This window comes from Akebia trifoliata, unplaced genomic scaffold (assembly GCF_017979445.1).
Source record: "Akebia trifoliata isolate Shusen 1 unplaced genomic scaffold, ASM1797944v1 Contig00822, whole genome shotgun sequence".
Classification (NCBI taxonomy): domain Eukaryota; kingdom Viridiplantae; phylum Streptophyta; class Magnoliopsida; order Ranunculales; family Lardizabalaceae; genus Akebia; species Akebia trifoliata.
Window position 1 is genome coordinate 16,824 of NW_028237241.1, and position 12,414 is coordinate 29,237.

At 36.4% G+C, this 12,414-nt stretch overlaps 2 pseudogenes across 2 annotated transcripts; both read right to left on the reverse strand.

Moving 5' to 3' along the window:
- Positions 1-2,838: 2,838 nt before the first annotated feature.
- On the reverse strand, positions 2,839-8,112 carry LOC147381016 (senescence-specific cysteine protease SAG12 pseudogene; annotated as a pseudogene). Its single transcript, XR_015174823.1, has 4 exons — positions 7,518-8,112; positions 6,200-6,283; positions 5,995-6,091; positions 2,839-3,900 (listed from the first exon to the last, which is right to left on the reverse strand). The product of XR_015174823.1 is annotated as a senescence-specific cysteine protease SAG12 pseudogene (transcript).
- Positions 8,113-10,146: 2,034 nt separating this feature from the next.
- On the reverse strand, positions 10,147-12,042 carry LOC147381017 (UDP-glycosyltransferase 74E2-like; annotated as a pseudogene). The gene is made up of 2 exons (XR_015174822.1): positions 11,379-12,042; positions 10,147-11,088 (listed from the first exon to the last, which is right to left on the reverse strand). The product of XR_015174822.1 is annotated as a UDP-glycosyltransferase 74E2-like (transcript).
- Between the last annotated feature and the right edge of the window lie 372 nt (positions 12,043-12,414).

The following is a 12,414-nucleotide window of genomic DNA, read 5'->3' on the forward strand; positions in this document are numbered from 1 at the left end:
AGTCTACTAGAAATAAAATCATAGGGATGATGATAAAAATGACTCAAAACTAATTCCAACAGATATCAAAACCACAACGATGTTAAACATGAAATCCAAGCTGAATCCAAAAAACCATACAACATGGGGATTATAAACTTGAATTCAGTGCCAAATTATTTAATCACAGTGATGGTAAATATGAACTCGGACCAAAAATCAATAAAACTCAAAGCTACTTTGATGCTAAACATGGATCATGAAAAATCTAAATTTCAAATTTTTTCATCAATCGAAAATAAACCACCAAATTTCGGTTTTGTTTGTAATCCACCATATTTCATGCACGCGAAACCAATAGACCATCGGACTTTAGATTTTTTTCATCCATTAAACCAAAATAAACCGACAAATCATCGAATTCCATATACAAGAAACCAAATAAACCAATCACTTGTGTTACAATCTAACCAAGATTAGTACAAATCAAATTGAAATGAAGTACCTAACGTCAAATGGTAAGAATTGAATGAGAAATACGATCTAAGATCCACTATAAAAGCCCATGAGCCTAACTCATCCTCACAAAATTGACTTGTAAGGTGAGGATTGCCCCAGGTTTATATATAGTGCAAAGTCATGATACCTAGGTGATGTGGGACTATCTCATACTTACATAGCTCCGCTCTTGGCAGCTCTCGTTGTGGCCACTGCCATCAATGTTAGCGTCACTTTTTTAGCGATGGTTTTTGACCCCCTAAAAAGTTCAATTTTTTAGTGTTTCAAGAGTGCAATGTAAATTTGGGTGGGAGTGGTTCGGGAATGAGGATCGGATTGGGTGCTATTTTGACTTAATTCTCTTCTCAATTAAGAACTTGGTTTGGTTTGGGCCCAAATTAGAACCGAACCAACGTAGGTTGGTTCCACTAAATAAGAACAAGAATCGAACCAATCAAAATCAAATTATGGTTGGTATGGTTCGGCTCAAGGAGTTGCCTATATCATATAAATGGGCTTGGAAGCAACAAATTTTCTCCTTTTTTTTTTTTTTTTTTTGCTAAGGAAGCAAGAATTGTATTAGTAACAAAACTTCTTTGAAGCAACATAGCTTTAATGCAAAAAAATAATAAACATGAAATTTCATATAATAAGTCATTAATTTATCTACAAAATTCATTAATTTATTGATTCTCGGTTTGGTTATCTCTTAGACAAGTCTTGAATTGAGAATAGAACTGAATTGATCGGATCTCTATTTTCTTAACCCAGAACCAAACCGTAACTTGTTTCAAACCAAACCAAACTAGTCCAAAGCTATCATTTTGATCTTGGTGTGAACCATATCAAGTTGAACTCACTAAGTGGGATGACCCCTTCGATTTTGGCATAAAAAATTCCAAAACAACCATTAAGTCTTTCAACTAGTACCGTCCCAACTTCTCTTGTATTCACCGAGGTTTTCCATATAAGAGCTTTACAAAATTTCCCCCCAAAAGCCCATAAGGTTTGCAAACTCATGACTCAACAAATTAAATGGAATGGGCTTTTCTATAAGCTGGGCTTAGAAGATGAATCTAGTGAGTTTGACCGACACAATTACTTACCTAAATTTTATTTCTGTTCGGCCCGTCCCACCAAATCTAGACTTCTGAAATCTAGGTCTCTATAATGCCTATCATGTTAAGGCAACATGCCCTTTAAAGACCAAAATTGGAGAGGGATTTGGGGTAACTTTATCCAATGTCCGAGTAGTCATTGAACTTAAAGAGAAAGAACCCTTCTTCAATGACATAATATATTGTTGATATGGCCCTTCAACTTTCACATTCTAGGAAATTGTCAAAGCTTCTCTTTGTAGATTTGGCACGCTCAAAATTACCTTCTATTATATGCCTATGTATAGTGTTTCAAAAATTATCTGGATTCTAATAATAGTAATTCCAATCCTTTTTTTTCCCTTCAAAATAAGTAAGTTGTATTGATTATAAATAGGCGAACCCAATTACAAGTAACGAATATTTGGAAGACCCAAAAGGTCTCCTCTCAAGGCTTTCCTAACAATAAACAGAGTTGAAAAACGAAAAAGTCGAAAAAACGGAAGCATGGAACGCCAAGCATCGCCACTCTATTAGCTTCCCTAAACACGTCTAATTTCCCATTGGAAGTTATTTAACAAAAATTTTGCTTCCACCCAAATGGATTCTAAATACCATGGGACTAATCTTGTCTTCAGTGAGTCAACAAGAAATTTTGAATCTGACTCAATCTCCAAACATTTCCCTGTCAAAGGCATGTGTTTTAAACCATGAGGAAGCACAAGTAATTAAACTCTATTGTAAGAACCAAACCCCACTAAGGTGGTAGCCGCAATAACCATTACAACTTGATCATCTCTAATAATGCAACAAACATTGGAGTCACCTTTTGGCCACACCTTTAACAATTTGTCTTTTTGGAGATATCCGAGAAAATGCCAATCCAAGTTGGGACATATCCTATTACAAGTTAAAATAAACGTTACAATTGTTTTATTTTTCTTGATTGATTACAAACTTAACTGGAATAGAAATTTTGGGTCCTCCACTATGTGAAAAAGGCCCATATTTGACGGTCTTAACCCGTCAAATTTCTCAAAATTTGACGGACCCTCCTGTCAAATATGCCCGTCAAATATTCTCTTGTAGAATTTTTTTTTTTGACGGCCTTGGACTATCAAATTATTAGAGAATGGGTTTAAAAAAAAAACAAAAAAAATCTATAGAGTATGACCGTCGAATTTGGAGGTTTAACAAACAATAGCACGGTCCTCTAATTCACCAATCACAATGAACAAAATAATAATTAAAAAAATCAGAAAAAGAAAAATAATAAAACAAACTCCAAATTAAACTAAATAACCCAAAATTAATATACATTTAAACCTCTTAACACACACATTAGTCATACATATATAGGAGAAACTTAGGAGGGAGGGATTAACAAGCTGAGAATCCAAATCATCTTCTTTCCATCGTACTTATCGATTACTTTCATGCCGTAGGGTAAGAAGATTTCATGGCAATACCACACAACCTTTCCTTGGCATCAACATCTCTTTGCATTCTTATGTATCCTTCCTCTCCCCATCCCGAGCCCCACGAATTCTTCACCAACCAATATTTGGTCCCATCATCACTCGTCCTGTAACCAACAGCAGTGACACCATGGTCTAGATCAGTGCCACATTGTCCAGTGAAAACACCGCTCGAGTAGAATTGAAAGTCAAATCCACTAGCATCGATAACCACAGACACGGGCTGATTTGCCACGGCCTTCAATAGGGCCTTCTCGCTATTGGTTGGAACATCTTCATACCCAGTGATTTTAGTTGCCGATGAGGCTGTCTTCTTGGTGTTGCAAGTAGCATCAACTCCCTTGTAAGGATAGTTAGTTTCGGTATTGAGGCCCTTGTTGTGTTGGATGAATTTGAAGGCGTCGTCCATAAGACCACCCCCACATCCTTGGTCCACTCCACTAGTATCGCAGTCTACTAGTTCTTGTTCAGATAGAGAGATCAGCTTACCCGTTGTGAGCTGGTTAATCCCTTCCATAGCTGCCACTGCTGAGAATGCCCAACAACATCCTACATTTCCATACAAGTTAGAAAACAGTGAGACAGAAACCAAATTCACATTCTTGGGTTGTGTATATAACATTCTTATACCCATTACGAGATGTTTTGAATTCTTCATTAGTTTGATCTACAAATTCATTCACGCTCAACTTATATAGGCGGTCCCCAGCGTTGTTGAGCGATTCAATTTTTTCCACATTAGCCTCAATATTTGGAAATGCCTCTCCTTCTCCGTGGAATCCTCGTAAACACGCCCATAACTAGCCATCCATTGTTCATGCCTCTTCGACATAGACGTCTCATGAAGACTACGAGCCAAGGCCAACCAACTTACACACCCCATGTTACCAACTAAATATTCTGAATGGTGTACAGAATTCAAAAACAGAATCCAAAAATAATCTGAATGCAACTTACTGATTGAAAAAGCTATACGAAGATCATCAAAATTGGAATTCAAGCAAGGATTACAGAATTCAAAAGCAGAATCCAACAATAATCTAAATTAAAGCAGTATATGATATATAGGATTCATGTTGCTGACCCCAATAATTGGGATGAGGGGTAGATGATGATGTGTGTATGTCGTTTGGAAGCATAGCCACAAAATTTGATGTTTTTTACGATTGAATTCGGGTAAATCTGCCATGTATAAGAATTTAAGAGAAAATTACTTTAAAGACCATGCAATAGGGAATTCCAAATTACTTTAAAGGCGGCCCCATAGTTGGGACTTTCTTCTAAATGCACACGACTTGTCAATCTTTGTTTTTCCCTTAATTCCCTTACTGCAATCTATTAGTTGGTTTTAATGACTATCATAACTCTTCTACTTTTACCAAAAAGCAAACCCCTACTTTCACAAAACAACGAGCAAGCTAAAATATAAGAAGTAGACATAGGTCTTTTTTCTATTCATCATATCCAAGCTGAATTGTTTTTTATTTACTTGAATCATGAGCAAATGTCTGGATAGTGGACAATCCATCCTAAAGTCAATATGAAAATTTGAAATGCTAATCAACATTTGAAACACACATTGAAGTACATCAATTCTATTGTGAACTAAAACTTATAAGGCTATAAAGGAGTATAAGGCTGGTTTAAAATTAAGTTTGCCTCCTCAGGACCGGGTTAAGGCTAAACAAAACCTGTCCAAAAAATTTGCACATAAAACCGTGCTCACAGAAATCTGGGATCCACCGATCACGTGTACCCACGTGTATTAATGGCATTCCACCGATCAAGTAATTAGGATTCTATATGACCTAATCCTCAAAGACTCAACATAAGGGCCTGACTCCGGCTTGGCTTGAGATGGATAAAACAGATGATGGGAAATAAGAGTTGAAGAAGAAATTGGTGAACCATAAAGCTGCATGTGTGATGGGGGACCAAGTTCAATACATTCAAGTATTTTTCGGTCAAAATGTCTCTGAAAGCTACCTAAGTGTTAGTAATACTCTGCAATCTATTTTGAGTTGGTTGTAAACAAAGCTGGTTTCTCATTCGCTGCTGCCGGTGCTTGTGAAAGGGAAGTTCCCAATCTTGAAAACAAGAGGTAGGCTAAGATAGAAACACAACACCATGAACCCATTTTCTAGAGATGGTAATGGGAAGAGAGAGAGAGAGAGAGAGTATTATGGAGTTTATATGAACCCAGCGAGAGGCAGAAACTAGATTTGAATTTTCTAGATATGTTATTACTAGCTTTACTATGTTTCTTCTTGATATTGTTCTAGTTATGATCTCATATATATATATGTGTGTGTGTGTGTGTGTGTGTGTGTGTGTGTATGTGTGTGGTATAATTTTAGGAGGTTAATTAATATGTGTGATCATTATCATTAGTTAGCATTATAAAGTAAGTTTCATAATCTTACAAGAGAACTGAGATAAGTATTTTGGAAAGCAGTTGGGGGACCACTTCTCCATCTTCGTAATGGCCATAATCTAACTACGATGATATACTCAAAGTATTTTGAATGGTGTGTAGTTGTGTCCAGATTCTGCTATTGTAATGGCCATAATCTAACTACAATGATATACTCAAAGTCAAAGATGCATGATGGAGCCTCTCTTACAGTGATAGAGAATCAATCAGGTATTAAGTTTTAGTGTTAATTCTGTGCAAGAAAAAAATGAAGAAAGAAAACTCACTGATTCTTTGTTCGTGGGCTTTGAGCTTGAATGAGGTTTTTATAAAGCAAGCCTAAACTGACGCAATTTCATAATTTGGACAATTAAGGATATAATAGTTGAGGGACAATCATAGTGAGCCAATTTGCAGATTTGATATCCATAGGAACAACTTCCCTATACTTGGCAAGCATGAAACACAACAGAATTATAAAAAATATAATTATGACTTTCTATTTTGTTTCAAAGCTAATATAGAATACCTCTTTCAGTGCAAGTATAATTTCAGTCAAGAAAATGTCACATTTCCTTTGTTTTGATTGATCCTGTAAGTCACATTTCCTTTGTGTTTGATTGATCCTGTAAACACAAACAAAAGTTCTTGCTTTTAGGTGCAGGTGATTCAATGCATCCAAATCCAAGTTTATTCATTATAGAAAAAAAGAGTATTTTAAACAGGACTTCTACCTTGAGTCACCAACAAAATCATTGGAAACAACATCATCCTCCGTGTATCCAAGGATGCCTTTCAATGGACCCTCTGATGCATACCTGGGAGAGAATTTAAAAGTTGATCAAAGTTTACTTTGAAATGAGTATGAATGTATAAGGACCAGAAAGGTAGAGGGAAAGAGTAATATTGTAAAGGATGATTCACATGACATGAGATCTCTGTTTAAACTATTAGAAATGACATACTTTATGGCTGCTTTGAGATCTTTTTCAGTGTCTTGCTTGTCAATCCAAAGATATAGGTAGGCAACATCATGAACTGTTTTGCCTGATTTGCTTTAAATTATCAACTATCTAAGCCTTGTACCAACAAATTGCAGCTGGCTACATGAATTGTGTTCAGTTTCTCTATTCTATCCAGTACCATATCGCCCTTGACATATGTCAGTGTTATTGAGACTGCTATCAATAGCCTTTCCTAGTTGACTATTTGATCAACCCCTGGCTGCTATTGGTTGATACTCCGATACAGCAAAGGTATGAGACTGTACTGTATGTATACTGCATTTACACTTAAACTAGAAGTAACCAATATGAGTGACATCCGTTTTGAAGTTTCCTGGTATCATAGTTTGTCACTAAATTATCTCAACATCTTCCTCTCAGCATTTAGTATATATATATATATGTAATGATAAAATTTCTTTGTTATCCAATATTTTGCTCTATCGTATTTGTCCCTATTTACATAAAAATTTCCCCTTGTTCTATGTACACAATTCATATAAATTAAAATGCATTTTTCGACTGAAGCAGAAAATTACATGTGCTGCTCCGTACATATTGATATTTTGCTACAAGGGAGGAAATTACAGAGTTCTCCACTTCTAGTTCTCCACATTGTGTGTAATTATTTATCCTGGAATCTTTGTTTTTTTATTTTTCCCCTCATTATTTTTCGGAAATCTGTGTTGGATTCTTTCTTTCCTGCTCTGTAACTAAGAATTAACATACATTAAGAGACTAACAAAACAGCATATTATCTACACAAGTTAAGGATTTCTATACCATTGAAGACTTTTCTTCAATTCCTCGAGAGCTTGCGAATATTCTTGTAACAAATAACTATAGTCATGAGTAATATTCTTCTCCACATTCAGACATTATCTAGAAGCATCAAATTACATGCTTCAAAATATAGGAATCTATAGGTATCGAGATTAATACGAAATACATCGGATAAAAAACCTAAATCTTCAATCCAAATCTAAATATATCGGATAAAAAACCTTAATACAGTCTATATAAAGAAAAGATGGTTTAGAGAGAGTACCTAGCCCGAAGTCGCAATGATTCCTTGCTTGTTGCGTGAGGTGATGCAGCAGGTGAGAGTCCCTTTGTGACCAATCTGATCAATTCGAGCTATCAGAGACAGGTAGCGATGAGATACATCTATAGATGAGATACAAAGAGAACGAGGATCAGATCTAGATCGAGATCGATCGATCAAATAGAGTGGGAGATGAGATCTATCGAGGGAGATGAGATCGAAAGAGAGATCGATCGGGAAAGAGACTGTGAGAGAGAGATGGAGAGGTCAAAATCGATCGATGGAGTGAAAAAGCGAGATCGATCGATAGAGTGAAAAAGCGAGATCGATCGATCGAGAGAGTGAAAAGACGAGGTCGATCGATCGAGATAGCGACTGTGAGAAAGCGATGGAGACGTCCATCGATCGAGAGAGAGAGAGAAAGAGAGATAAAGGCCGAGGTCGACCGAGACAGAGACTTTGAGAGGTCGATCGATCGATGATTGTGACAGAGGCAGAGAGAGAGGAACAGTAACAGAGAAAGGAAGAGAAACAATATCAGTGACAGAGGCAGTTGAGGAAGAGAAATAGTAACGGTGAGAGTTCGAGTGATGAAAACCGAAAACGTGGTCCACAGGCCGTGGAGTTTTGGGCTTTAAAACTCGACGGGCCAGGCCCAACAAATTTTTTTTATATAAATTTGTGATTTTCACGTAGTGCTCTTTCTCACCCTATAAACAAAGGTTATTATTTCATTCATCCCCACCAAGAATACACAACCTTTTTGTAATTGAGAGAAGGTGAGACAAGATAATGCCAAGCCATGGACAAGAATGCGGTTGTCATCGATTGAAAAATGCAAAAAACTAAATAAAAATGAAGGATTTTATGATGGTGTATACAATTTTAGCTTCTTGTGCAATCCAATCCAATCCAATATATTGGAAGTTTATAATTCTATGGACTTACCAAGATTTCTTAGAAGAGCTTTATTTGTGAATTTAATGGATCTCTCGACCTACTGGGTTCTGTAAATGAGAGGGCATGCTCCATATCTATACATTAATTATTCTTATTTATATACAATTTATGTTTGAATTATTTCTTTCTATTGCTTTTGATTATCGCATGATTCCAAGATCTTATTTAATAGTGATTGTGAATAATGAAGAGGTCACATGAATGTTTAGAATTTACAAATGAGACTAGGACAACCTCATATAAACAATATCAACAAGAACAAAGCCTTACCCATAAGATTTGGGTTGGCTAAATGAATCATATTTCTCCATGATGTAGGATAAGCAGCAAAGAATTTCATCGAGCGTTAGAGTTGCCAAAAGTCTAAATGAAAAGCCTAACCGAACTAGTAGAAATCAAGGGCCCTAAGTCAGAATTATGGAATGGGACCCATTTCTGAATGGAATCATTGAGATCTTCACGTTCTATGCTTTTCCACGGACTTTTCACTTTTGGGCCAGATTATACCTTTATTTTCAGTAAATTTGTCATTTTAGGAAAGTTTTGTTTTGTAAAAACTCTCATTGTAAAAGCCAGAATTACTGTACTTAGTTGATTTGATTCTGCTTTGCTTCAAAGGTTTAGTAGTATGCTTAATTCGTTATTTTAGTGAATTTCTACATTTTTGCTATTTTCTATAAATGGTAGAGTGCAGAGTTCCTAACTCAATCTGATATAATAACTCAAAAACTCATTGACATGGTATGTATAAGAATCGTAGATTTTTTCCCTCGAGATACACAACTGGACATGTTTTATGGGGATGTGGAGTTGTTTATCTAGAGGTAAAAAAATCTATGATTCTTGCTCATGCTATGTCAGTTAGTTTTTGAGTTAGTCGGTCGGAGTTGAGTTAGAAAATCATTTTCATTAAATATTAATATAATTGCAATGTAGAATCATCTTTAAATCAATGGCGGTGTTATCCTTTTTTTGTTTAACGTTGGGTCAGTCCACTGTCATATCATTGAATCTTAAAAGAGTCAGGATAATTCACTACGTGAAAACTGGAAAATTAGACAGAAAAAATTGACGAGCCAAGGTCCACAAAATTTAGAAACTGAATTTTGACGATCTAGGACCATAAAAAATCTAGATATTCCCAAATTTGATGGCTTAGAGCTATTGAATTTCTCTCATCCTTTATTAATTTGACAATTTCGGCCAGTCGAAAAAACAATTTTGACAATGAAAAATTCAATGTCAATTTGAACTTTTTGTCCGTCGAATTTTATGAAATTTGAAAGTCCAGTGCCATCAAATAAGGGCTTTTTTCACATTGTGATTTGACTCCCCCATGTGGCATACTCAAAATACTTTCATGACGTGACATATGCTAGAACCATAGATCGATTGCTTTGGGATACACATCTGCACATCCCCATAAATACGTGCAGTTATGTATCATGAGGCAAAAAGATCTATGGTTCTACCACATACCACATCAAAAGAGTACTTTGAGTACACCACGTACTCATCTTAGAACAACTCCAATAGACTCTTTAAACCTGACATCCTCTTAACTATAAAGAGTCAAATCACAAAAATTGAACCAACAGATTCTTTACAATCAAATGTTAAAATAACCAACATGGAAATCGAAACAAAGATTCACTTCATCTAGCAAGCTGCTTTGACTTGTTATTATTAAAAAAAAAGCTTTCCTTATTTAGTAAGATTTCAAATCTTATTAAATTGAGCACATATGAATTATTACATTGACAATTTCATAAAAAAAATAATTAAGGTGTTGAAATAACATTTGTGATTTTTGATAAAATATGCTCCTTATTGTAAAGAGCATTGCTGGAGATGTCTTGAAGCCATTACTTAGGTTACCACTGGGGGCAGTTACTTACAACTCTGGCTATAAATTCCTCAATATTCTTGTCCGAGCTTCCACCTTTATCCACTGCCTCCTTAGCAAATTCTTTCCACCTTTCGGTATTCCTTTTTATCTCTTCCCCTCTCTCTCTCTCATAACTTCCATTATACAAATCTCTATTTCTTCTTTTCTAACAATCCCCTTCTCATCCACTTTAGCTCTTACTCCCAACTTCCACACATCTTCCATAAACTTGGCATTAGTGGGTTGGTCCGTCCATTGCGGCATCCCCACCATCGGTACACCCAAGCTCAATGACTCTAGTGTTGAGTTCCATCCACAATGAGTTATAAAACATCCCACAGCTCGGTGGGCTAATACCTCCAACTGGGGACACCATGTCACTAGCAACCCTTTCTCCAATGTTTCATCTATGAAATTGCTTGGAAGCTTGTGCTCTTCTGAAGCTCTCACTACCCACAAGAAGAATTTTTTGCTCCTAATGAGACCCCTTGCCAGTTCCTCCATTTGATCTTCTCCTAAATTAGCCAGGCTCCCAAATGACACATATACGACTGACCCCGTTTCCTTCGTATCTAGCCATTTTATGGAGGTGTGAGACTCGGGCTTGAATAGATTCAGACCATAATCCGTGTTACCTTCCACCCGCTTGTCCAAGTACATACTTGGCACGTTTGGTCCAACCGTTATCGTCCTCATCGGCCATTGCTTCGCCATACAGTTTAAAACCTGTAAGAATTAAATTAGATCACTGTCAGTTACATCACCTACAACTAAATAAATATTAACTAAGTTGAGTTGTGTTCTATTATGTTTTATGTATTGTAACTTTTCTTATTTTCTAAAAAAGAATGTGAGTTGAGATAGTGAGAGTGGGTATAAACATTCTTGAATTAAGAGAAGACATGAATTTAGATATAATTGAATGAAAGAACATGATTAACTAAGCTGACCCCATAACTTAATGATGATGAACCCATGTTAATAATTTCCAAAATTAGAAGAATTACAATACACACCTCATCCTCTAATTTTTGAAATGAGTTTATAAGGAACCAATCAGCTTCGTCGAAGTTCGAAAATTGGTTCAAAACAAGGTGTAGCAAAGACGGGTATGATCCCATGTCATAAACAAACGATGGCAAATCGCGAGTTTGAAGTAGTGGCAATCCAGGCATGGATACGGTTTGCCCTTGAACAGGTATACTCATCAGCTTACGGTGCACATAGTAGTAAATGATATTTACGGCGCATGGTTGAGTCCAAAATGAAGCTCCAATTAGGCCAAGCCTTTTGGTGATGTCCAACGCCCACGGCACATGGGAGTCATATATAAGGCACTTGACTGGGTACTTAGAGCTGTTATGTTTTTCAATGAGCGTAGTCAAGTTTCTTGAACCTATGGTTTGAAGGCACTCGACATAGGCATCGATGCTCCCTGCTTGCTCTATACCGCCCTCGTCACAGCCATCCGAAAAGGGTTCAATTATGACTGAGCCAGCTTTGGTTTGGACGGACTTGGTGATGTAGAAGGTGGTGGCTAGTGTGACTTTGAGTCCTTTGGAGGCTAAGCGTTTTGAGAATTGGAGCATTGGGTTTATATGGCCTTGGGCTGGAAAAGGGAAGACTACAACATGGGCTCTGAAGTTTTTTTCTTCAATCTCCATCTCTCACCGTTTTATTTGTCCCTTTCTTTGTAAGGTATAGGATGGAGTCGTATTTATAGATAAATACGTCATGCTATGAACAATGACATGCTATGAAAACTTGAGCCACAAGTTTGTCCAACACATATATCACCTTAGCAAAATTACATATAGATAAATTAAGTCCGAATAAAAATACGACGAAAATTAATATTATTGAATTGACATTGATTCTCACATTGCTGATGTGGAGTTAGGACAAAAATTAAGAAGACTTTGACGTCAAAATTGACGGTGAACACTGACTGACATGCTGTGAAAACTTGAGCCCCAAGTTTGTCCAACACATATATCACCTTAGGAAAATTCCAAATAGATAAATTAACTCCGTGTATAAATACGACGAAAA